The sequence below is a fragment of the Canis lupus genome, chromosome 33 (assembly GCF_003254725.2).
Source record: "Canis lupus dingo isolate Sandy chromosome 33, ASM325472v2, whole genome shotgun sequence".
NCBI lineage: Eukaryota > Metazoa > Chordata > Mammalia > Carnivora > Canidae > Canis > Canis lupus.
Window position 1 is genome coordinate 13448059 of NC_064275.1, and position 22437 is coordinate 13470495.

At 45.7% G+C, this 22437-nt stretch overlaps 1 long non-coding RNA gene across 1 annotated transcript; it reads left to right on the plus strand.

Moving 5' to 3' along the window:
• The first annotated feature begins 11662 nt into the window (after nucleotides 1–11662).
• LOC112678927 (uncharacterized) lies at nucleotides 11663–19766 on the plus strand. The gene is made up of 4 exons (XR_003147996.3): nucleotides 11663–12671; nucleotides 13111–13274; nucleotides 15593–15700; nucleotides 18325–19766. It is a non-coding gene; the product is annotated as an uncharacterized LOC112678927 (long non-coding RNA).
• The last annotated feature ends 2671 nt before the right edge of the window (nucleotides 19767–22437 follow it).

Genomic DNA, 22437 nt, shown 5'->3' on the forward strand with positions numbered 1-22437 from the left:
TGCTGCGTCTACCTGTGCCGCTGAGTGGCCAGCCAGTTGGCAGGTTGACGTCCCTCCTTCTAGACTCAACTCAGGGGCGAGGGGGGATGGAAAGAAGGCCTGTGGTGGCTCCTTCCCTGTGTCTCGGGACAGCGCTGCACCCCGAGGCTCAGAGGCACAGACAGATAGATCGAGTCCTCCCAGCAGCCCACAAAGCAAGACATTTTTTTTTTTTTAAGATTCTATTTATTTGCATGTTGGCCATGTCTATGTCTTCCTCTGTGAGATTTCTGTTCATGTCTTTTGCCCATTTCATGATTGGATTGTTTGTTTCTTTGGTGTTGAGTTTAATAAGTTCTTTATAGATCTTGGAAACTAGCCCTTTATCTGATATGTCATTTGCAAATATCTTCTCCCATTCTGTAGGTTGTCTTTTATTCACGAGAGAGGCAGAGACACAGGCAGAGGGAGAAGCAGGCTCCATGTAGGGAGCCCGACATGGGACTCGATCCCAGGTCTCCAGGATCCCACCCGAGGCTGAAGGTGGCGCTAAACCGCTGAGCCACCCAGGCATCCCAAGCAAGACATTTTCATCTAACATCACAGTAGACTTAATATCAGTTTAAGCTGAAAAGCCTCCCTTAAGGTCTCCGCAAGCATTTCGTTTCACTCCTGAGGTCTGTGATCTCTGCAGAGGTTGCTCAATGTAACACTGGGGGTGTAGACTAGCAGCAGCTGGGGGCCTGGGGGGGGCGAGGTGGCAGGGACGAGGCTCAGCTGCACTAGAAACCCTGCCCCCAGATTAGGATCCCAGGCAGTGTGCCCTTACACGAGAAGGTGTGGAGGCAAATGCAGTTTCTTTTTTTTTTTTTTTAAAGATTTTATTTATTTATTTATGATAGTCACACAGAGAGAGAGAGAGAGAGGCAGAGACACAGGCAGAGGGAGAAGCAGGCTCCATGCACCGGGAGCCTGACGTGGGATTCGATCCCAGGTCTCCAGGATCACCCCTGGGCCAAAGGCAGGCGCCAAACCGCTGCGCCACCCAAGGATCCCACAAATGCAGTTTCACCCTTACTTTTACCGACTCTTCCTAGACTCATAATCCCATCCCGGGGGAGGTGTGACGAGGTCGGTGGCCGTTTCCCAATGTCCCGCAGTTGACGCCCAGCCCCTGGGTGGGATGGAGGTGAACAAAATACATCTGTTTTGCAAAGTGCAGGACAGATGACTTGTGATTATAACAGGCCTCTGAAATTTGCCTTGAAGAATTTTTAGTCAGAACCTAGAGGGAAAGGAAAAAATCGGATTTTAAATGCACGTGTGTAGTGTGTGTATGTGTGTGTGTGTGTGCATGCACACCCAGGTACTCACAGGCACGCAAAGTCTAGAAAGGATGAGGGAGGGCCAAAGGCCAAACGTGGCAACAAGTGCTTCTCCTTTAATAAGAAGCCACGGGGAGATGAGCTGGTCTGGGAAGGCTTACGAGGAGGCCTCTTGCCAAGTCATCTGTCTGTGCGCTGATTTGCATAGTGCTGGGGCCACCGGGTCCCTGTCCGAGGTCCCCGGGGCCCCTTCCAGCCTGCCTTCCACCCCCCGGGACGGTGGCGATCATTAAGCCGGCGGAGAGATACCCAGAACAGAAGACGCAGTGGCAGGCGCTCAAAGTCACCTCTTCCTTTTAACTCTGGAAGGATCTGGGGACAGATGTGCCCTGTCAGCTTCTCAGGAGAAGAGTCAGACGTTATTTTCTCTCTTCCAGAAAGGAAACCCGTCCGAGGCACCGTGAATGTTCCTCTGTGTCTCAGGCTGAAGTTTAAATCTTTGCAAGCGCGCAGTTATTAAGATGCCAAGTTGCCTCATTTAATTGCAACCTTTATTATGGTATTGAATACGTTAAACGCGCGATTTATCACACCTGAAGAGCCGAGCCGGTCTACCTTAATGGACCACTCTCAGTGGGTCATCTATTGATTATCTTCTCTCCTGAATTAATTCCTAGTAATCGCCTAGTGAACAGTCATTAACCGCGCCTCCTGCGAGCGGGGCTGGGGCTGGGGCCTGCGTGGGGCCCTGCAGGCCTGGAGCAGCTCCTGCCCCCCACCCTCAACCCCAGGCCGCGGCTAATGAACACAGGCCTTGGGAGCAAGCTGGGCTCTTCACTGTAGAAAGGCTTGGGGGGCCGGTCGGGGGCAGCTCCAGACAATTCCCTTCTTCCCTCAAGATTGGCTTCTAACTGAGCCAATGGTACTCGAAGACCCCTCCCCACTTGGAAAACGCTGGTCTGTTCCAGAATGTCCAGCCCAGAGGAGCTGCTGCTTCTGGGAGTCTCTTCTGGGACCTCCTTTCCCTGAATTTGATGCAGTTGTCCTTGGACAGGTGGCTGACGTCAAAGAATGTTTTCTTGGCCCCACATTGGGATGAGGTATGAGGGGTTCGGAGAGGCCGTCCAAGCAAACGAGGGTGGGTAGGTGGCTCGCTGCCTGGTGTCAAAGGGTGTTGAAGAAGACGGCCTGCTGGGAAGAGGGACGGAGCCGTGCCTCTGCCTTTCCCGGGTGGACGAAAGGGTTGCCCGTAGACCCGGCATCTCCTGGTGACCTCTGCTCTCTTGCCCCACACGTAAGGACCACGTACAGCAGTAGGCTGAGCCTGCTGTCACAGGCATGTCAGCCCTTTGTAAATCAACTGTTTCCTGAATTCATTTCCATGGCTGTACGCAGAGGCCAGCGCGGAGGCATGTTGACTAAGCTGAAGAGTGGCCGGCCTGGCTAGGCTCCCCAAACCTCCCTTTCCTGGTCCACACCAGACCCACTAGCGGGTTCCCTTTCTTGACCTCTTCTTCTAGAACCAGGTCACTCAAGGGGGCAGAGTGGGTGGGGCCTACAGTCAAAGATCAGGGCTGGACAAGCCTCCAGGTCGGGTTCTGGTCTACTGGGCCATGCTAGGCCTAACACAAAAGCCAGTGGAGTTGGATTTGGCCGCCCTAGAATGTCTCCAAGTGTGCGTTTATGATCTCCAGTCTCCCCCACTGCATTCCTTTCTCCCTGAGTGGTATCTAATAATAACAGCAATAATGATAATTAAAATAATAATACCTATCATCTATTAAATGCTTATTAAGGACCAAGCTCTATGCCTAGAGCGTACCATATGTTATCTCACACAATCCTGACAATAGGCTAATGAGTTAAGCGTGATAACCTCATTACTAATGAGAGTCTGTGTTTGGCAGCCCTAACTGCATATGGTGAGCACTGGGGAGTTTTTGTAAAATGTGGCCTCATGGAGATTGTTTTAGTTGCCCCGGGGCAGGGAAGAGGGGAGGGAAGCCTGAGAACTATTGGCTCTTAACAGTGGCTATGCATTGAAATCACCTGGAGAGCTTTAAAAGCATACTGATCCTTGGTCCCACCCCTACAGATTCTGATTTGGTTGGTCGGTCTGGCGTGACGCCTAGGTATTGGGATTTTAAAAGTGTCCCCAGATGAATTTAATGCACAGTTAAGGCTGAGATCCACTGCGCTGAGTTGAATACTTTGCCCAAGATCTTCAGAGGTTGGGGACTGAAGGGACACCTGGGTGGCTCAGTCGGTTAAGTGTCTGGCTCTTGCTCAGGTCATGATCTCAGGGATGTGAGATCGAGCCCCATGTTGGGCTCCACGCCCAGTGGAGAGTCTGCTTGAGATTCTCTCTCCTTCTTCCTCTGCAGCCCCCCAATCTCTCTCTCGCTAAAATAAATAAATTAAAAAAGAAGTTGGGGATTGAAGTTGGGACTTGAACTGGCTGACCTCAATTTTCTCCTGAGGGTTGTACCTCTTTCTTTCATGGACCATTCCAATACCCAGTAGGGAGCCATTTGTTATTATATCTCCCAATGAATGTGCTCTAGGAGCAGTTTAAACTCCCCTTCATCTGTTTGAAGAAGGGAAAATAGCATATTCCATAAGCATTTATGGTCATGGGGGCAGATGGGAGCACTTTGGAGGTTTGGGGACACAGGAGTCCTGCCTGCTTACTCTCCCAGCCCACATTTTTGCATATCACCGAATCTTAAGGCTTATGTGTCCCCTGGCAACTAGGACCAGAGCAGAGACTCAGTGTGGCCTGAGCCCCTTTCCCCTCCTCTTGTTCCAACATCATAGTTGCTCTCACTTTGCAACTTAATCCTTAGTCAAGGGGGAAAGAAAAGTTATTTTCAGTAGAGTTATACTTTTAAAAAAAGGTAAAAACACTCCAGTCTCAGTGTTTGATCTTTTGAGGCCTCCCCCACTGGGTGTGGATCCCCACTGGGTGTGGATCTGGACTATCTCTTTGGTTCTAAAATTTAGCCCCTGGCAATCGCTACCCTGGCCCCGCCAGGGGCTGTCCCAGTGGAGCTGCCAATCTTCTCCCTAGGTCTGAGTGGAGGGGGGCAGACAGAGAAATCGCCATACCACTGAAGACTCACAGAGTCTGGGCTTCCCTGGTGTTATTTCTAGTGCCAAATACAGGCTCCCTGGCCCAGCGTGCTTGCCATCATGGGTTTCTGGGAGTTCCCAGGGGGTGCCCTGAATTCACTCATAAATGAACCCAGTCTGACTTGTTTTTCTTTTTCTTGGTGGACCCCAGGTAGCCCTGCGGGGTGGTGGGGAGGAGGAGGCCAGTGCCACACCGACAGGAGGGCCCCATTGAGTCCAGCCCAAGTGGGGGGCCCTACAGAGATTTAGTGGAAACCCTTTCAGGCTTTATTCACATCTTTCTCTGTCTCAGGGACCCAGGCAGAAGTCAGTGGAAGTCCAGGCTGGGGAAGAGCGTGGGGGTCAGACATTGTACATGCTGATTCTGAAAGTTTCTCTCTCCCACTATTGGATTGTGGTCACTGCTCCGGTGACACATACTCTCTTTTCTCTCAGGGAAACTGCACTTCTGGGAAAATGCCTCAGTTCCTTACTAGTAATGAGACTCCTGTCTCTTGTCCCAATTCCCAGTGCCTTGGGTGCTCTGCAGGCCCGGGCTCAGGTTGATTGGAGCTTGGTGGTTCTGGGCCACTCTCTAGACACAACCTTGGAATTGCCCTTTTTTAGGACTGCCAGCCCATTGGTCACTGAGACTGTGTCTTTGTAATTCCAGGAAAATGAAAAGCTAGAGAATTCACTGAAAATAAATTAGATGAAAAAGACTTAGAAATGCCACCTTCATTCTCCCAGTTGTTCTTGACCAAATTTTCTCCTTCTCTCCCACCCCTCATTCTCCTGGCCAGCAATTCCCGCTACCTCTACTGCAGTAAGGCACCAGCATCTCTCACAAGAGCTCCTGACAGTTTCTTTTGTCTTCCATCTATGCTGTTTTGTGGTCTAATCAATGCAGCCAAGTGATGCATCTGAAGTTAAATTGGATCATATCACTCCTTTGCTTAAAACCTTCCCTCCAATGACTTCCTACCTCAAGTGGAGTAAAGCCAATGTCTTCACAGAGGCTTCAAGGCCCTATAAAATCTGGCGCCCTGGGAACTTTCTGTATAATTTGTCTGAAATTTTCTTCTAATTCATTCCACTCTGGCCACAGGGCCTTTGCACTTGTTGCTTTCTTTGCCTGGGAAGCAACTCCCCAAAATACATGCATTAGTCACTGCTTGTTGAGCTTTACTCAAATCATTAATTGTTCAATGACTTTGCATCACATTGGATTCTAAATTCAGGTATTTGACCTTAAGCCTTTGCTTCTCATTAATCAGTTAACCCTATTTGTAAAACACATGGGGAAATTGGCCAGAATCTGCACAGGCAACTTTCTCTTGGCCCCTTTTTAAAAAAAGAAGCCCCCTGTCCTTGAGATCTGACGCTATTTCACACATGCGCACACACACACAATTTTGTATCTGAGCACATGGGGGCTATATATTACAGCATATGGAAGAAATCTGTCTGCTTGCTAATAAGTATATCTCAAAGGAATATCTAGATGAACCCTGGGCAAGTTCTGACAACCATTTATGACCACTGAGAATCAACTGAAGTGGGAATTTTGTTTGAAAAATGGCTATTAGTAATGAAAATGTCAAGGGAACTCTGACTTTCTGTAACCAGAGTAGATGGATTCACCTTTTTACAAAGCTTCAGCATGTAAAACAGGTTCCGATCTTTCACCAGGATAAAAACCTATTCAAGGCTATGGCTGGAAGCCCACGGTAGCAGGAGCTCAGAGAGGAATTTAATGGTTTTTATTTTTTTTTAATTTTTTTAATTTATTTTTATTTATTTACGATAGTCATCACACAGAGAGAGAGAGAGAGAGAGAGAGAGGCAGAGACAAAGGCAGAGGGAGAAGCAGGCTCCATGCACTGGGAGCCCGACGTGGGATTCGATCAAGGGTCTCCAGGATCACGCCCTGGGCCAAAGGCAGGCGCCAAACCGCTGCGCCACCCAGGGATCCCTTAATGGTTTTTAAATTATGGTTTTGGGTGCCTCTAAATTATTCTCAGCTCCTGGACAGGGCCAGCCTAACCACTTGAATATACTCCTTTTCAAGTGAGACAATTCACAGGTTGGCTGTAACATGGAAATAAAATATTCATACACGTATGTGAAGTGTGCATTTCTGTGTCACCTCAAGTTGTGACTGTCTATATAGTGCATGGTACATCTATGACCAAGCAAGAAAAATTTAGAAAATACTAACTCACTGCCAGCTTGAATTATAGACTCCCAGTACAGACAGAGTTTAAAACTCAAAGTATCTTGGATCTAACCCACTTTTTACTCGGTAGTTGAATATTCCTGTATGTTTCTTTAATTATTTATGCTCTCTCCACATCTCCACAGACAAGTCTTCAGGAATTGGCGCCCAAATCTGAATCTATGTTGGTTTACTTTTATATACCAGGTGCAATTTAAAAAATAAAACAGTTCTGTATTAGGGTAGCCCGAGGCAATGAATAAACTCTTGAGTTAGCTTGTGCTCACCCAGTGGTACCCCCATGGTCACTCGGGTATTTAATTGTTCTTACAAAACCACAGTTTCAAGAGGAAGAAGATGTAAAAGGTTTCCACATTTGTTTCATATCCTAACTACCACACGGCTGATGTCCTCTGATGCTGCAGTCGTGCTGCCAACAGGGATTTCTTTGAGAAAGAAGTCATGCTGTCCTCTTTTGGATAAACTACATTAAATGAAAGGGCTAGCTGCTTGCCTCTGGAGTGAAGAAATTTAAATTGTAGTTATTTTTCTATTCTTATCTAACTATATTTCATCTCTTTTCTTTCCCCTGTATTTTTGGCTTTTCCCTATCTCTTCCAAATAGGGGTAAAAAACTAGGGAGGCTTGAAATAAGCTGCGAAATCAAAGGTACTGAAAATCTGAAACTTGAAAGGAGATTCTACATGTAAATACTCTTTTTAGTTGATTTCTAAATCATCTCCATGTCCTTCTGTTTGCTTTTCTGTCAAATTCAGTTAGCATTATCTTATTTTTGTCATCTACTGTGTGGTTTGCCTACTTCTAGTCAGGGGAGATGTTCCAAAGATGGAGACCGGACCCCAGTCTCAAGAGGACTCATTATGACCTGGGGACATACATGTAAGTGATCATTACAACATGGCCAGTCACTGAAGGCACACATACACGTGATTAAAACTCAGTTGTATTCCCAAAGCACTAAAAAGATCAATAGTAAGAGGTAAAATGACGATTTCAACCCTCTACTAAAAATTAAAAATCCTCAATGATTCCAGCCTTTTTCCAATGCATATATAAATAAAGCAATGTATTAGTGTGTTGGGGGTCCCCAAGACCACCCTCATGTTCCGTGATTTGCCAGGAGGACTCATGGGACATAGCATACAGTCATATTCACAGGATTTATTTACAGTGAAAAGATTTAGAGCAAGATCAACACAAGGAGAAGGCTCACAGGGTGAACTCTGGGAGGAGCCAGGCACAAGCTTCCCAGGGTCTCCCCTGGCACACTCATGCAGGACATGTTTACTTCCACCAGCAAGGAGTTATGATGGCACATGTGAAATGTTGTCTGCAGAGGAAGCTCTTTAGAGACTCGGTGTCTAGGGTTATGGGGCTGGTCACACAGAGAGGCTCTAACTGATACATACCAAAATTTCTGACTCCCAGAAGGAAGCAGGAGTTCAGTATAAACCATGTTGGTTGTACAACCAGTTTAGGTGTAGGAAACCGCTTTTATCAGTTGGTATAGCAGGAATTCTCCTAAATTCCAACTTCCCGGATGCCAGCCAAGGCCCAGCCTGATAAGCAGAACTTTCAGAGGATTACAGTCAGGCCTGCTTTGTTAACTCTTTCCTACACAATTCATATTTACACTTTGTACAAAATGCTCCGTCTCTCTATATTCTACTGTGTGGCTTCCTATCTGCAACTTTTGTTTTGAAGGTAACACTATTGGGGACACCCTCCTATGCCAGTTCATGTAGATCTACCCACTTCTTTGTCATAGTATTCCATTTTAGAGATAATTTATTTAATTTTTATATAGATTGATGTTTGGTTTGTTTGCAATTCTTTTTTGTTTTGAAGTTGGGAGAGAAAGAGGGGGGCAGTGAGAGAGAGCACGTGCTTGGGGGGGAAGGGCAGAGAGAGAGAGAGGGAGGGAGAGAGAATCTTAAGCAGGCTCCACACCCAGCATGAAGCCCGACGCAGGGCTCAATCTCAGGACCCCAGCTCATGACCTGACCTGAAATCAAGAGTCAGATGCTCAACTGACTGAGCCACCCAGGTGCCCCTGTTCGCAATTCTTAATATTACAAATTATGATGCAACATCATTGTTCATATACTTTTCATATATTCATGCCTGTTGTTTTTGTTACATAGGCTTCTAATTACTATTACCTATGTTTCTAGAAATGTTATTCCTGACGTCATTAGATTTAGAAAGAAAGATCACCAAAAAAAAAAAAAAAAAAGAAGAAAGAAAGAAAGAAAGAAAGAAAGAAAGAAAGAAAGAAAGAAAGAAAGAAAGAAAGAAGAAAGGTCACTGTGTTGGAATGTTAGTGGATGTATTAAAATGAAGAGAGTTTTTGGAAAGATGGCTATTAAAAAGTCCAGGTACAATTGATGAGAGCCGGAACTCAACTGTGGCAGGGAGTTTGGAGAGGGGGAGAAATGCTGTAGATTTAGTTTGAAGGTAACACAACAGCCCCTGACTGTGGATGGCTAGTGAAGCATGAGCTAGGAGTGGTAAAGATGACTCCCAGTTATACGATCTGGGGAACAGCAGCTAGGTGGTATGCAGGGAGAGCAATTAGGAAGCAGTTATAATTCAGGGAAGAAATGATGGGGGCTCAGATTTCCGAGTGTTCTTTCATTCATACATATTGAGCATCTACTAAGTATCCATCACTCCATTAGCTGTTAGCATTAGCGCTTTTCTTTCTTTCTTTCTTTCTTTCTTTCTTTCTTTCTTTCTTTCTTTCTTTCTTTCTTTTTCTTTCTTTCCTTCCTTCCTTCCTTCCTTCCTTCCTTCCTTCCTTCCTTTCTTTCTTTCTTTCTTTCTTTCTTTCTTTCTTTCTTCTTTCTTTTTTCTTTCTTTCTTCTTTCTTTCTTTCTTTCTTTCTTTCTTTCTTTCTTTTTCTTTCTTCTTTCTTCTTTCTTTCTTTCTTTCTTTCTTTCTTTCTTTCTTTCTTTCTTCTTCTTTTTGGTCAAAAACATTGAGATAGAAACTTGATGCAATCAATATAGATTCCAATAAACTTGGCCATTAATTAACTTCATTGCTATTCTTTTGTGAACAGCACAAAGCTTAATAAAAGCTGTAGAGAGTAATGGTGAATCACGACCCAGATGCTTGAATAATTTGCACACACTTTAGTGTAAAAATATGAAGAGGGAGGGGAAAAGGAATCATGAAAGCAAATAAGATCCCTTTTGTGTCTAGGTTTGTAGACAGACTCTCTCCCACGCTCCCATTTCAGACAAATGCCCTTAGCACGAACGGGAGCGGGTGATCCACCTCCTCACTGTGCCCAGAGAACATTCTCTCCTGCACAGTTCTGAGTATCACTTGTGTGGGCATCAAGTGTGATGTGAAAAAGAGAGACCAGTAAACAGTTCTTTTTATTCTTTTCACTGATTTGCTGTTCCCTTCGCATTTGCCCCTCCTCCCTAGTCCAGGAGCCTACAGTGCAACTTCCTATTGTCTGAAGACCAGACACATATAAATCGCAATTTGAATGACAAGGGAAATTTTATTTTTATAGGATTTTATGCTTCCTTCAATAGAAATTGATGTGCTTTTATGCATTTTGTTTCACAACTTGTTTGAATTTATATTGGAATCTGCTTTCCGATTAAGTCTATTTGACTAGGCAAAGTCCCATCTGCATTCATTTTCACTCAGTATACGTAAGGAATGTGATCTCACATATTCTTTAAAAAATTGTTTTTCATAGTCTCTGAAGCTTATATGGGGAGAGGGGTCCACTTTTTTTCTTTCTTCAGACGTAAGTCTCCTTATTCTCTTTTTAATTCCCGTAAAAAGTCGAGTGACATTCTTCAAAGAAGATATACAAATGGCTAATAGGCACATGAACAGATGTTCAACATCACTAATCATTAGAGAAATGCAAATCAAAAGCACAATGAGATACCACTTCGCACCCAAAAGGATAGCTATTATTTTTTTAAAAAATATAGAAAATAACATGTTAGCAAAGATGTAGAGAGGTTGGAAACTGCATTGCTGGTGGGAATGTCAAATGGAGCAGGTGCTGTGGAAAACTATATGGTGGTCCTTCAAGAAAAATTAAGCCTGGAATAACCACGTGATCCAACAAGTCTATTTTTAGGATTTTTCTACCCAAAAGAGTGGGAAACGGAGACATCTGTACATACAATGTACATACAATGTACATTTGTACATCAATGTTCATAGTGGAATTACTTGAAATAGCCAAAGATGGAAGCAACCAAGTGTCCATTGGCAAATGTGTAGATAAAGAACATAGGGTTCACGCATACAATGGAATATGTTATTTAGCCTGAATGTTGTTATTCAGACTTAACAAGAAGGAATGTCTGACACACGCTACGACATGGATGAACCCTGGCAGACACTGTGCTAAGTGGCAAAAGCCAGACACAAAAAGGCAAATCCTATGTGATCAACTTGTAGGTGGCTCCTAGGGTAGTAAAATTGATACAGACAGAAAATAGATTCTACATGTAAATACTCTTTTTAGTTGATTTCTAAATCATCTCCATGTCCTTCTGTTTGCTTTTTTGTCAAATTCAGTTAGCATTATCTCATTTTTGTCATTACTGCTGGTCACGAGACATGCTCCAAAGATGGAGACTGGACCCCAGTCCCGGAAGGACTCATGACAGCTGGGGCCTTGGGGAGGGGGACGGAGAGTCCTCGTATGATGTGGTATGGAGTTTCAGTTCGGTCAGATGTGCAAGTTCTGGAGATGGATGGCGGTGATGCTTTTACAACCACATGAATGTATTTAATGCCACAGAGCTGTGCACTTAAAAATGACTAAAATGATATATGTTATGTTAATGTTATGCATATTTTGCTGCAGCTTAAAAAATGAAAATAAGTCAAACTAGTTAGTACTATAGTATTAGTAGTATTACTACTAAATTTTAGTATTTAGTAGTATTTAGTAATATTACTACTAAATACTATTAATATTTAGTATTAGTATTTAGTATTAGTATTTGCATTACTACTAAATACTATTAGTAGTATTACTACTAAACTTTAGTATTACTACTAAAATTTACATGCTTTTCCCCAATGTTACTTTTTCCTCATTTTGAGGGATTTTCTCTCGTTTCCCCGCCTTTGATCCAGCTCCCTCGCTCCGCCTTCATCCTGCTTGCACTCCTCTCCATCGTCCTCATTTACAAGACTCTCTTTAATGACAGATTCGAACACGATCAATGATCCCCCGAAGGTATTTGAGCCGATATGATAGCTCTCCCTGGTGTATTTTCATTTTAAGCCTTCAGTTGGGAATGTCAGGTGGTGTTTCCCATCGAGGAATACCTTCAGGGGACCCTAACATCTCCAAGCTTCAGGCACCTGTGCCCCCACAGAAGACTGATGTTCTGGTGGCAGATTCAGTCGAGAAGGTGGAAGTCATTGTAGGTATTTGGAGCAAAGAGGGATTTCATATGGGGAGTAAAATTTCCAAGTTGTTGGAAGGGAAGGAGTGAAAGTGGGGGGTGGGAGGAGTCACATGCCCCTGGGGCCCAGCACTGCAGTCGGCCCCCCAGCCTCACGGCGCCCCCTGGGCCCACAGGCCTTGCCCCCCTACGGCCTCCATCCTGCCTGTGGGACCCCGCTGCTGCTAGGGCCGCCTCTACCATTGTTCTTAGACTCCTGCCATGCAAGCTGGAGCCAAAAATAGGATCCCTGCTCTCATGCCTGTGTCTCGCATGGGTGGCATCTGAACTGGAACCACGCCGGCAGGGGGTTCTGAGAGCCACAGTTCGCAGGTTTCTAGCCCTTGTGATTTGGGGAGCTTAGAAAGGTAGGTCCTGAGAACCGCAGGCACGCCCCAGCACGGACGTGGCATTGTGAGTCCTGAGCACCTTCACATGCCCGGCTGAGCCCTGCGTGAGGAGGGGCCTCGGGCTCCTGGGCCCTGAGATCGTAGGTGGGGACAGCAACAGCCATCTGGAAGCCCCTCAGGAAGCCAAGCCATGCTTCAAACCTCCCATCAACAAGTCTGTGAGGTAGGTTTCCTCACTTCCATTCTACAGATGAAGAAACTGGAGGCGGGGTGGGAGGGAAGGAGAGGGGGGCTACAGGTACGCAGCCAGTGAATGGGGGAGGTAGGGTTCAAACCCAGGTGGCAGCAACTCCTCTCACAACTAACTCTGGGAGCTTCCATTTCCATCTCCCAGGCTTGCTGGGCTTTGATGAGAGGCTGGAAGCATCTATTCCTTAGCCTCGGGCCTGAGGCCTTCCCCTCTCTCCGGGTCCTGTGGAGAGCATGCGTGGAGTGGTCTCCTCAGCGCTGAAACCCCCCACGGGCTCTGCCCAGGGCGCGGGCTGCTCGCTCCATGCCTCCTGATCTGGCAAATGGACCTAGATCTGGACCAAAGAGGGAGGTCAGAAGAGTTGAAGTTGTTTCCTCCACTGGGTAACTTAGCCCTCTTCCCCCTGCACTAGTTTCCAATGGCTGCTGTAATCGATTGCCCCAATCATGGTGGCTTAAAACCGATAGAAATGGATTGTCTCACGGCTCTGGAGGCCCGGAGTCTGCAATCAAGGTGGCAGCAGGACCACGCGCCCTCCGGAAGCTCTAGGGGAGAATCCTTCCTTGCCTCATCCAGGTATGGAGGGTCCAGGCCTTCCTTTGCTTAAAGCCATGTGACTCCAATCTCTACCACCACCTCTCATGAACTTCTCTTCTGCATGACTCTTTAATCTCCCTTGGCCTCACTCTTGTGATGGCCTCATTCTGTGATGTCCCCCAGATGACCGGGGACAGTGATCTCCTCATCTCAAGATCCTTAACTTAGCCGTGTCCACAAAGACCCTTTTCCCAAATAAGGTAAGATGCACATGTTCCGGGGATTGGGATGTGGCCATATGTTTGAGGACACTGTTCAGCCCACTCTACCCGTCCCAAGGGAGGAAGGAAAAGCAAAGAGATATTTGCTCAGATCTGAGCCCTTCTCCTTCATTCTGTAGCATCTTTCTTCCAGTACCTCCAGCCAGTACATGGAAAAAAATCAGAAATCTTGATGCACACACTAAACAGGTGGATATTTCCAGTTGCAGCTCTGTAGTCCTCTCTGGTTGGGCACAGTTAATAGACTCGATCAGGCCTTATTTCCAGTTCGGGCCAAACAACACCCCCATCAGCTCCATTGTCAAAAATTCGCCCATGGTCCTCACCTCAAAGAGACTATTCATATTAGGCTCCCCCCTTTCTGATACTCTGGCCTACAAAAAAACAAAAACAACAAACAAACAAACACAAGAGAGCCTTTTACAGCTAATTTATTCTTCTCTGGTTTCTTTTTCCTGGACTTTTATTTCATCAAAAACTTCTTCAGTACTCCGTGATTTCTGAATTGTGTCACATAAATCCAAGCTTTCTGTTTCTTTCATCCCAGATTGCCCTGCCTTGCCCACCACCCCCAACATTCACCACATTTGCACTTTGCCCTGGTTTCCCGGGCTGTCATGAATAAAAGCATAAAACACAAGCGTCAGACAGCTCGGTGATATGCTGCTGGCCCAGAAGAGAGGAGGTGATTGCTCTTAAATCTCACACAGAAATTGGTGGGATGGGGGTGGGGTGGGGGTGGGGGTCTCCACCCTGACTCTCTGAAAGCTCAGTGGAAAGATGAGCAGCAGGCCCAGCTCTCCGCTGTCACCACCTGGAGCAAAGGACAGGAGGCGGTCGGTCTACCTCTCCCTATGTGGGGTTGATTCCATGTGCAACAAGACCTTCCGGTTCTCACAGGTTGGCTCCCAAGCTGAAGTAGGGGTTCTTTGCTCTGTTCACCCTTTGGTAGATGTTGCCCTTCACTCTCCACTGGGGAGCTGGTCTTCTGATTCTCGTCCAGTCTTTGACCACCATTTGAAGAGCTTCCATTCGTGTAGCACTTCTAATTTTACAGAACTTGGCAACAGATTATTTGATCCTGACAACAAGCCAGTGGAGCAGTTAGCGGGATATTGCTGCTCTCGCTTTACAGATTAAGAGACTGTGGCTATGTGACCTGTACCAGGTCACCAACCTCTAAATGGCAAAGTGACCTGTAAGTGGGACCCCAGCACAGGAAGTCTGGTTATGAATGCAGTTTGCTTTCTGCTCCTGGCCTTTTCTTCTTACTCTTTTTTCTCTTTCTCTTTTTCCTTTCCCTCTTTCTTTTTTCATCTTCTCTATGCCCTCTGACTCAGTTCTCTACTATTCATCTTCTTCTCTATCGTGATTATTTCTGCCATTTTCCTAGACCTGAGTTTCTTTCTTTCTTTTTTTTTTTTAATATTTTACTTATTTATTCATGAGAGACACATAGAGAGAGGCAGAGACATAGGCAGAGGGCTTCCCACAGGGAGCTTGATGTGGAACTCAATCCCAGGATCCTGGGATCTCGCCCTGAGCGAGATGCTCAACCACTGAGCCACCCAGGTGTCCCTAGACCTGAGTTTCTATACTGTATGATATATATATTTACATATAGATGTGTCTATATATGTATATATGTTTACATGTAAATGTATATAAATATATATAAAATACATAAAAATATATAAAGCTCAGTGGAAAGATGAGCAGCAGGCTCAGCTCTCCGCTGTTGCCACCTGGAGCAAAGGACAGGAGGTGGTCGGTCTACCTCTCCCTATGTGGGGTTGATTCCATGTGCAACAAGATCTGGTTCTCACAGATTGGCTCCCAAGCTGAAGTAGGGGTTCTATTTACATGTAAATATATGTATATATATAGAGAGAGAGAGAGACAGAGACAGAGACAGAAAAGGAGAGAGAGTAACTAATGATCTGACACTTGGTTGGTAGTCAGGAGACATTTTCTTTCTCTTTTTCAATAGTGTGGACACATGGCTGAGAGTGCACACTTTGCCCCCCATTCACCTGTGTCATCCTTATCATAGAGCTGTTGGGTTTGATTTAACAGGAGACCCTGGCTGTGCATCTGTGACTATGAGCCGTGGCCAAATGAGAAGAGCCTCATAGATGCGGCTGGAGTGATTAATAGCAGCCTGTCTCCAGAGCTCTGAGAGCGGTGAGTGAGACGCATCGCCCTGATTCCACTTCTAATTCTGCATTGTCATGGGCGTCTGTTTGGCCAAGTGGAGGCCCTGTGTCCACAGCACAGCATCTGGTGCGAGCCCTGGATTTCCTGGGTCACCAAGACAGATTCTTCGAGTGGAAAAGAAAAACATACGGGGTAGTGGTATTTATCCAGAGAAGGGTGTGCACGCAGGGTGCATGTCCAGCCCGACTTGCATCCCCAGCTGATCTCCTCGCTGGACAGAGCGTGAGCCACACAGGGTGCGGGAGAGCCATGCCTGGGGGTTTGCCCCCCATTCCTGCAGTGCCATTATCTTGTGCTTTCCCAGTGAGAAATTCATCACTGGGACAGCAGGCCTGTGCGTGGGAGAGCCGAGATAGGACTCGTTTTCAGACGTTCCAGTTACTGACCTTTACCCATCTTCTGCGAATGAGCTAGTGTTATTTTGCAAAGCCGGGTACTTACCTGCTTCGCTCCTGCAGATCTCTAACTGCCCCAGCATAAGGAGGCTTAGACAGAAAAAAATCTTGGGCTGGGTCATCGTTACTGACTGAAGTTAGGATTTTCTTCCCCCACTTACACGTCCTGAACATTGTTGTCAGGCTGGAAATAAATCTCGAGGCAGAGCATCCCCTGATTCCATTCAAGGGGGACACAACAGTGACTATGTCTCATTCTTTCCCGAGCCAGTTGCCAGTTTCTTACACACGATTTCCGGGGCTGCGACGGGCCAGGAAGCAGGAAGCTGGGGTCCCCGTCTGCTGGGCCAGTGTCCCTGATCTCAGCCTCCCTCTGCAGTTGGAGAAAACCCACGGTTCCTATTTGAAATTGGATAGCTGGATGATGTTTTTCTTGGCTCCAACTCTAAAGGCTGGTGCCCAGAGCCAATCCTTGGCAAGAGTGACAAGTATGAAGTTTGTTTTTCCCTCAGACACTCCCAGCATCCTTCTTCCTCCTCTTTGCTCCTGTTCCTTTCCAAGTGCCCAGGACTTTGTTCCTGTTGTACCTCATCCACATGTGGAGTCTGAAAGGATCTGAGGCACAGTTTCTGCATGTGCAGAGCAGAGCCTCATGACTTCAAAGTGTGGGCAAGTCTCCCACATTGTTAACTTGCGTGTTCTGGCTCAGCAGCTCTTGAGTGGGCTCCGAGGTTCTGCACGTCTAACAAGCTCCCCGTGACGCCAACGGGGCTGGTCTGTGGACCACACTTTGAGTACGCGTGGGAACAAACCTCCAGTCTCCCTCCCGTGTTTCTTCCTTACCCTGACACGACGATCACACTGACAATGCTTCTGACACCAGTTGTGTGGGTTTTCCCCACACCACTAAGCAGTTCTGCGATGCCAGCTGGTGTCCTACAGTTTAGCTCAATTCTGATGCTGTCTACCTGAAGATGGTGTTGTGTCCCCCAGGCTAGGAGCTCAGGTCCACGAGACTGTCCCCTCTCCCCACTTGAGATGGCAATCACAAGTAGTGGGTTCCCGGGTTAGCCACAAGTTCTGTCCAACTTGACTACAGACTGGAGATTCCCATGACCTCCTCCCCTTTGGATTCAACACTCTGCTAGAACAGCTCACAGAACTCAAGGAAACACTTACTTAAGTTTTCCACTTTATTAAAGGATTGCTAAAGGATATGAATGAACAGCCAGATGAAGAGATACAGAAGGTGAAGTCTGGGAACTTCTGGAGTGCAGGAGCTTCTGTCTCTGGGAAGCTGGGGGTGTATCACCCTCCTGGTACATAGATGTGTTCACCTACTTGGAAGCTCTCTGAACCCCATGCTTTTGGGTTTTTATGGAGGCTTCATTACATAGACATGATCAGTTATTAACCCCATTTCCAGCCATCCCCCTTTCTGAAGAATGGAGGATGGGGCTGAAAATCCCAAGCTTCTAATCACACCTTGATCTCTGCTGACCAGCCCCCATCCAGGAGCCACCCAGAGTCACCTCACTAGAACAAGAGATGCTCCTCATGCTCTTGTTGCTTAGGGATTTTTTTTTTTAAAGATTTTATTTATTTATTCATGATAGTCACACAGAGAGAGAGAGAGAGGCAGAGACACAGGCAGAGGGAGAAGCAGGCTCCATGCACCGGGAGCCCGATGTGGGATTCGATCCCGGGTCTCCAGGATCGCGCCCTGGGCCAAAGGCAGGCGCCAAACCTCTGCGCCACCCAGGGATCCCTGCTTAGGGATTTATAAGGGTTTTGGGAGCTCCTGTCAGGAACTGGGGGCAGATATATATATTTCTTATAATTCTACAAGGAGCAAAGTCTTAAACCAATCCTAAGAGAAGAGAACAGGAATGGAAAAGTTTTCTCCTTTCCTTTCTGGTTTAGGGAAGTGTGTGTGTGTGTGTGTGTGTGCACGCAGTTCTCGTATTTCCTGGTCATTAGGTAAATCTTTGTGTTCTCTTTAGATCCTGTACAGTAATTGGTTTGCTTGATCAGAATTTTAAAATTAATTGCTCAGGTCGGTTCTCATTGATTTATACCCACGATGAATTTTTACCTTCAGAAATTTTTCTCAGAATCCTGATCTCTGCTTTTGGTAAACATCAATCAAATTTAAATTAAGTTCCTTACAAATTTTGTTTCTCCTGTGTGTTCTAGGGGCAGGAGCGGGTAGGGAGCAGTCCAGAGATGGGGCCAGAGAAGATGGCCCAGCTGATGTCTACGTCTTACCCACCACTGTGAGTCAACGTGTCCATTAACTGCCAGGTTAATGATTTGCCTGAGAAACAAAAGAGCCTGAAGATGGGAACTCATCTTAGAGGGCAGGAACCCAGCCGATAAGCCAGACCCAGAACCAGAACCTTAATTCTCAGTAATACAGATGAGTCCTCATCCCAGCCTTTTACTGACTCAGTATTCAAGTCATTGGAGAGAGAAGACTGTGAGCAAACATAAAAAGCTGTTTTCATGAATTATTCTCTAAGAGATTAACTTGCTTAGGGACCCCTTCCCAGAATGGAATGCATAAAGGAGGAAGTCAACCTCAGGATCTCCGAGGGGATCCCCGCCGTCCTAGCAGGGGTACCCCGGAGGTGGAGCAGTGCCTGCGGTGGGCGGTGGAAGTGCCCGGCAGAGGCAGTGACAATGCCTGTGCGGGTTAGGAGTACCCTGCCTGGAGCCCAGGAGGGCAGCAAGGGCAGGAGAGAGGGGAACAGAGTGGAGACAACACAATGGACTCATTGGGGAGATGAGCGATTTCAGTCTTGATCATATGAGAGAAACTCTCTGGAGCCTTCCAAGAATATTGGGAGAAGTGCCGGTGAACAGGGATTTGGCTGGAGGCCAAGGCTCTGCCCAACAGGAACAAAAGTCCAAGGGCCACTAACCAAATTTATTCAAAACCCCACATGTTTCTGCCTCCACTGTGCCAACTATAAAACCAGAACCTAAGACATGATGAGTGGTTGCGGTCTACACTCATGCTTTTGTCAGAGCAACTCTGTTCTTGTCTGTTCTTTTTTTATGGGGCATTCTGGTATGATTTCATTTGAAAAGAGAGTTCCTAAGCTCAAATCCCTGAACAGGGTGCTTTCCAAGGGCCCAGCCAGCATTAGGACCCTACAGCTCTTCATCTATGAATAAGAAAGGAACAGTGGATGCTGTGATGAGGACTTCTGTGGAGCCAAGGCCAGACCAGGGGAGGTTGTGGTCAGAAGAGATTCCCCAGAGTCTGAGCCATTCTTAGCTTAATGGCTCTACGTGTTGACAAAGTCCAATTCCCTGTAGGTCCGAAGCCATCCAGGACAGTTGTGGCAGTATTTAGGGCTGGGGGAAGATCCTAGGGACAGGAGCTGAAATCCCTGGAGAAAATGAGGGTGGGCAAAGCCCCAGACCTCATAGGCTATTTTAAACCAAGAATTAAAAAGCTCTTGTTAGGGATCCCTGGGTGGCGCAGCGGTTTGGCGCCTGCCTTTGGCCCAGGGCATGATCCTGGAGACCTGGGATCGAGTCCCACATCTGGCTCCCAGTGCATGGAGCCTGCTTCTCCCTCTGCCTGTGTCTCTGCCTCTCTCCCTCTCTGTGTGACTATCATAAATAAATAAAAATTTAAAAAAAATATTAAAAAAAAAAGCTCTTGTTAGGATGGGGGAAGAGGGTAATAGGGTAAGGGGCATAAAGGAGGGCACGTGATGTAATGAGCTTTGGGTGTTATATACAATGAATGAATCACTGAATGCTACCTTTGAAACTAATAATAACACTATATATTAATTAACTGAATTAAAAAAAAAAAAAAGCTCTTGCTCACATTCCTAACTTTGCAGTGTTCAAATTCAGGCCTCATTGCCAGCTGGCCTCAGAAGCTCTGAATGTCCCCAGGGAAGGAGACCATTTCTAAATTAACAAGGATCCAAATCAGAGACCTTATTCCACCATGATTGAAATGTCCCGAGTAATAGGATTTTGGATAAATTAGTTATTCATCATGGAAGAGGTATTATAGATAAATACCATACCTCATTGCTATTCCAAGCTGTCCACCAGTCATCTCCTTTAAGGAGAGAAATAGAAGAATTAACGTGGTTCTGAACAGTGATCTGCCTAATGATTTCAAGGTTTTTATCTGGAGAGGATTTCAATAAACTAAAAGAAGTGGAAGCCAAAAAAAAAAAAAAAAAAAAAAAAACCAAAAAAGTGTGTGAAGGGCTTGTATAATTGCTGAAAGGTTGGTTCTCTAGGGCTAGAAATCAACGAAAAGGGTGAATGTTATGGAAAGATTTTTAAGTAGTTATTCAGGAGAAACTAAATAGAAAATCAATCAGGAAAATAAAAAATTCATAAATCCAATTGCTTCTAATTGGCTCTGAACATAGTGCAGAATTCAAAATGTTTGCCTATGAACAGCTCTGTCTCTTGAAATTATGACTCTTATCACAGGAAAGAGCATTTGGGTTACTTTTTTTTTTTTCCCCATCAAAGAAAATTCATGAAGGCCAAAGCAATCTTGCAAATGGCTCAAGTTGAAAAACTCTTCATTATGGCTATTTATGGAGAAATTTCTACTACAGATTTACTCGAGCTAGGACGAATATATTTTCATTTCAAGTCTTTAAATGTTTATGAAGCCCCTAGAATGTACACAGGACTGAGTTGGGCCCTGTGGGAGATGCGCAAACTGATGAGCTGGGATTCCTGAGAATTTACAATTTCAAAGGGGAAACAGATGAACGCCCAGTTAACTTTAGGACCAGTATTAAGGCAACAAGGGTGTAATAATGGAAATATCACCCCACAGTATGGTGAGAGAGAGGGGCACAAATGGTTTCTGACAAAGGAGATCTACAAAGTTTTCTTAAAGGAGACGAAATAAGAATTGAGAAGGTACTTTGCACAGAACACTTTGAACAAATGTCCAGTGGAAATGTGAGCTAGGCTTGCGGACCACAGAGTGTTTTACCATAACTTATAAGAGTTGGTACAAGTTCTGAAGAATATGGTATTTATATTTAGCACTGTATTCTCTCCCTCTCCATCTCAAACTTTGGTGGGTAGCCATAAATTGTATCCTTTCATTTCTCATTTCTTGGATGAAAATTTCCCAATTAACATATACACTCTTAAATGTTACTGACTTAATAGGTTACTCCTCCTGAGGAGTATTTGCTTTTTAAAACAATTTTAATTTTTTATTATGTATTTGTTGAAAGCATAGAAGAACTCAAGATTTGGAAGTATTCAGTGATTTAAACAGCAAGAATGACTTTAAGAAGATTCTGGTCCCCTTTTTCTTATCGTGAGCATTTTCAACATTCCAAAGTTTGTTCAGTGTTTGTTTTTAAAATGAGAGCATGGGGAAAGAATCACATTCTCTTCCAAGGTATTATTTTTCCTCTGGTGGAGGAATTTCAGGCATCTGGGTGAAAATGGTATTTTCAGGTGGGAAGATTTACAGTAAGATGGCCTCTCTGGGGGTTACCTTAGTATTGTGGTATAAGCACATGTTTTCCAGACAGAAAATCCTGCGTTTCAATTCCAGCTATGCCTCTTGTAATGTTGAGTCTGGGGCAGGCTCTGTTCCTCAGCGACTGGACTTCTACCTGGGCAAACTGGGAGTGATCTCTGGCCATTATCAAGTCCAGAGTGGGACACAACATCCCTGCAAATCACAGCAGCAAAGTCATCCCTATACAGGTGGAGCAGACATGAGGGGCCAAGGGAGCCCCCAGAAGGACTGCAAGTGTAGGCCTTGGGGACCTCGGAAAAGCTCCCATAGCCCTCTCCCACTGTCTTGCTTGAGCAAGTGTCTGTCCTAGCCTTCCTGTCCTAGCCAGTGTCTCCTAGCTGGGCTAGTCATCTTTCAGATCTCAGAGGAACGTTATTTCTTCCAGGAGGCTTTCTCTCATCTCCCAGACTCAGTCTCTTCTCACTCCTATGACAACTTCTAATCTACTGACATTTAGTGTCTACATTCCTTGCTTGACTGGAAGATTCATGAGCCTAAGTATCAGATCAGTATGGTTTACCTAACGCCTGGCCCACGGTAGATGGCCTTAAGTATTCTTTGGTGAATTAAGAAAGGAAAGGGCAAAGGAAAGAAGGAAGGAAAGAAGGAAGGAAGGAAGGAAGGAAGGAAGGAAGGAAGGAAGGAAGGAAGGAAGGAAGGAAGGAAGGATCCCCTTAAAATTCATTCCATTAAAATCAAACCATCTAGAGGACTAGAGGAGAGAGAGTGTGTTCAAGCAGCCACTGAGGAAGAGTTAGGAGTAACTC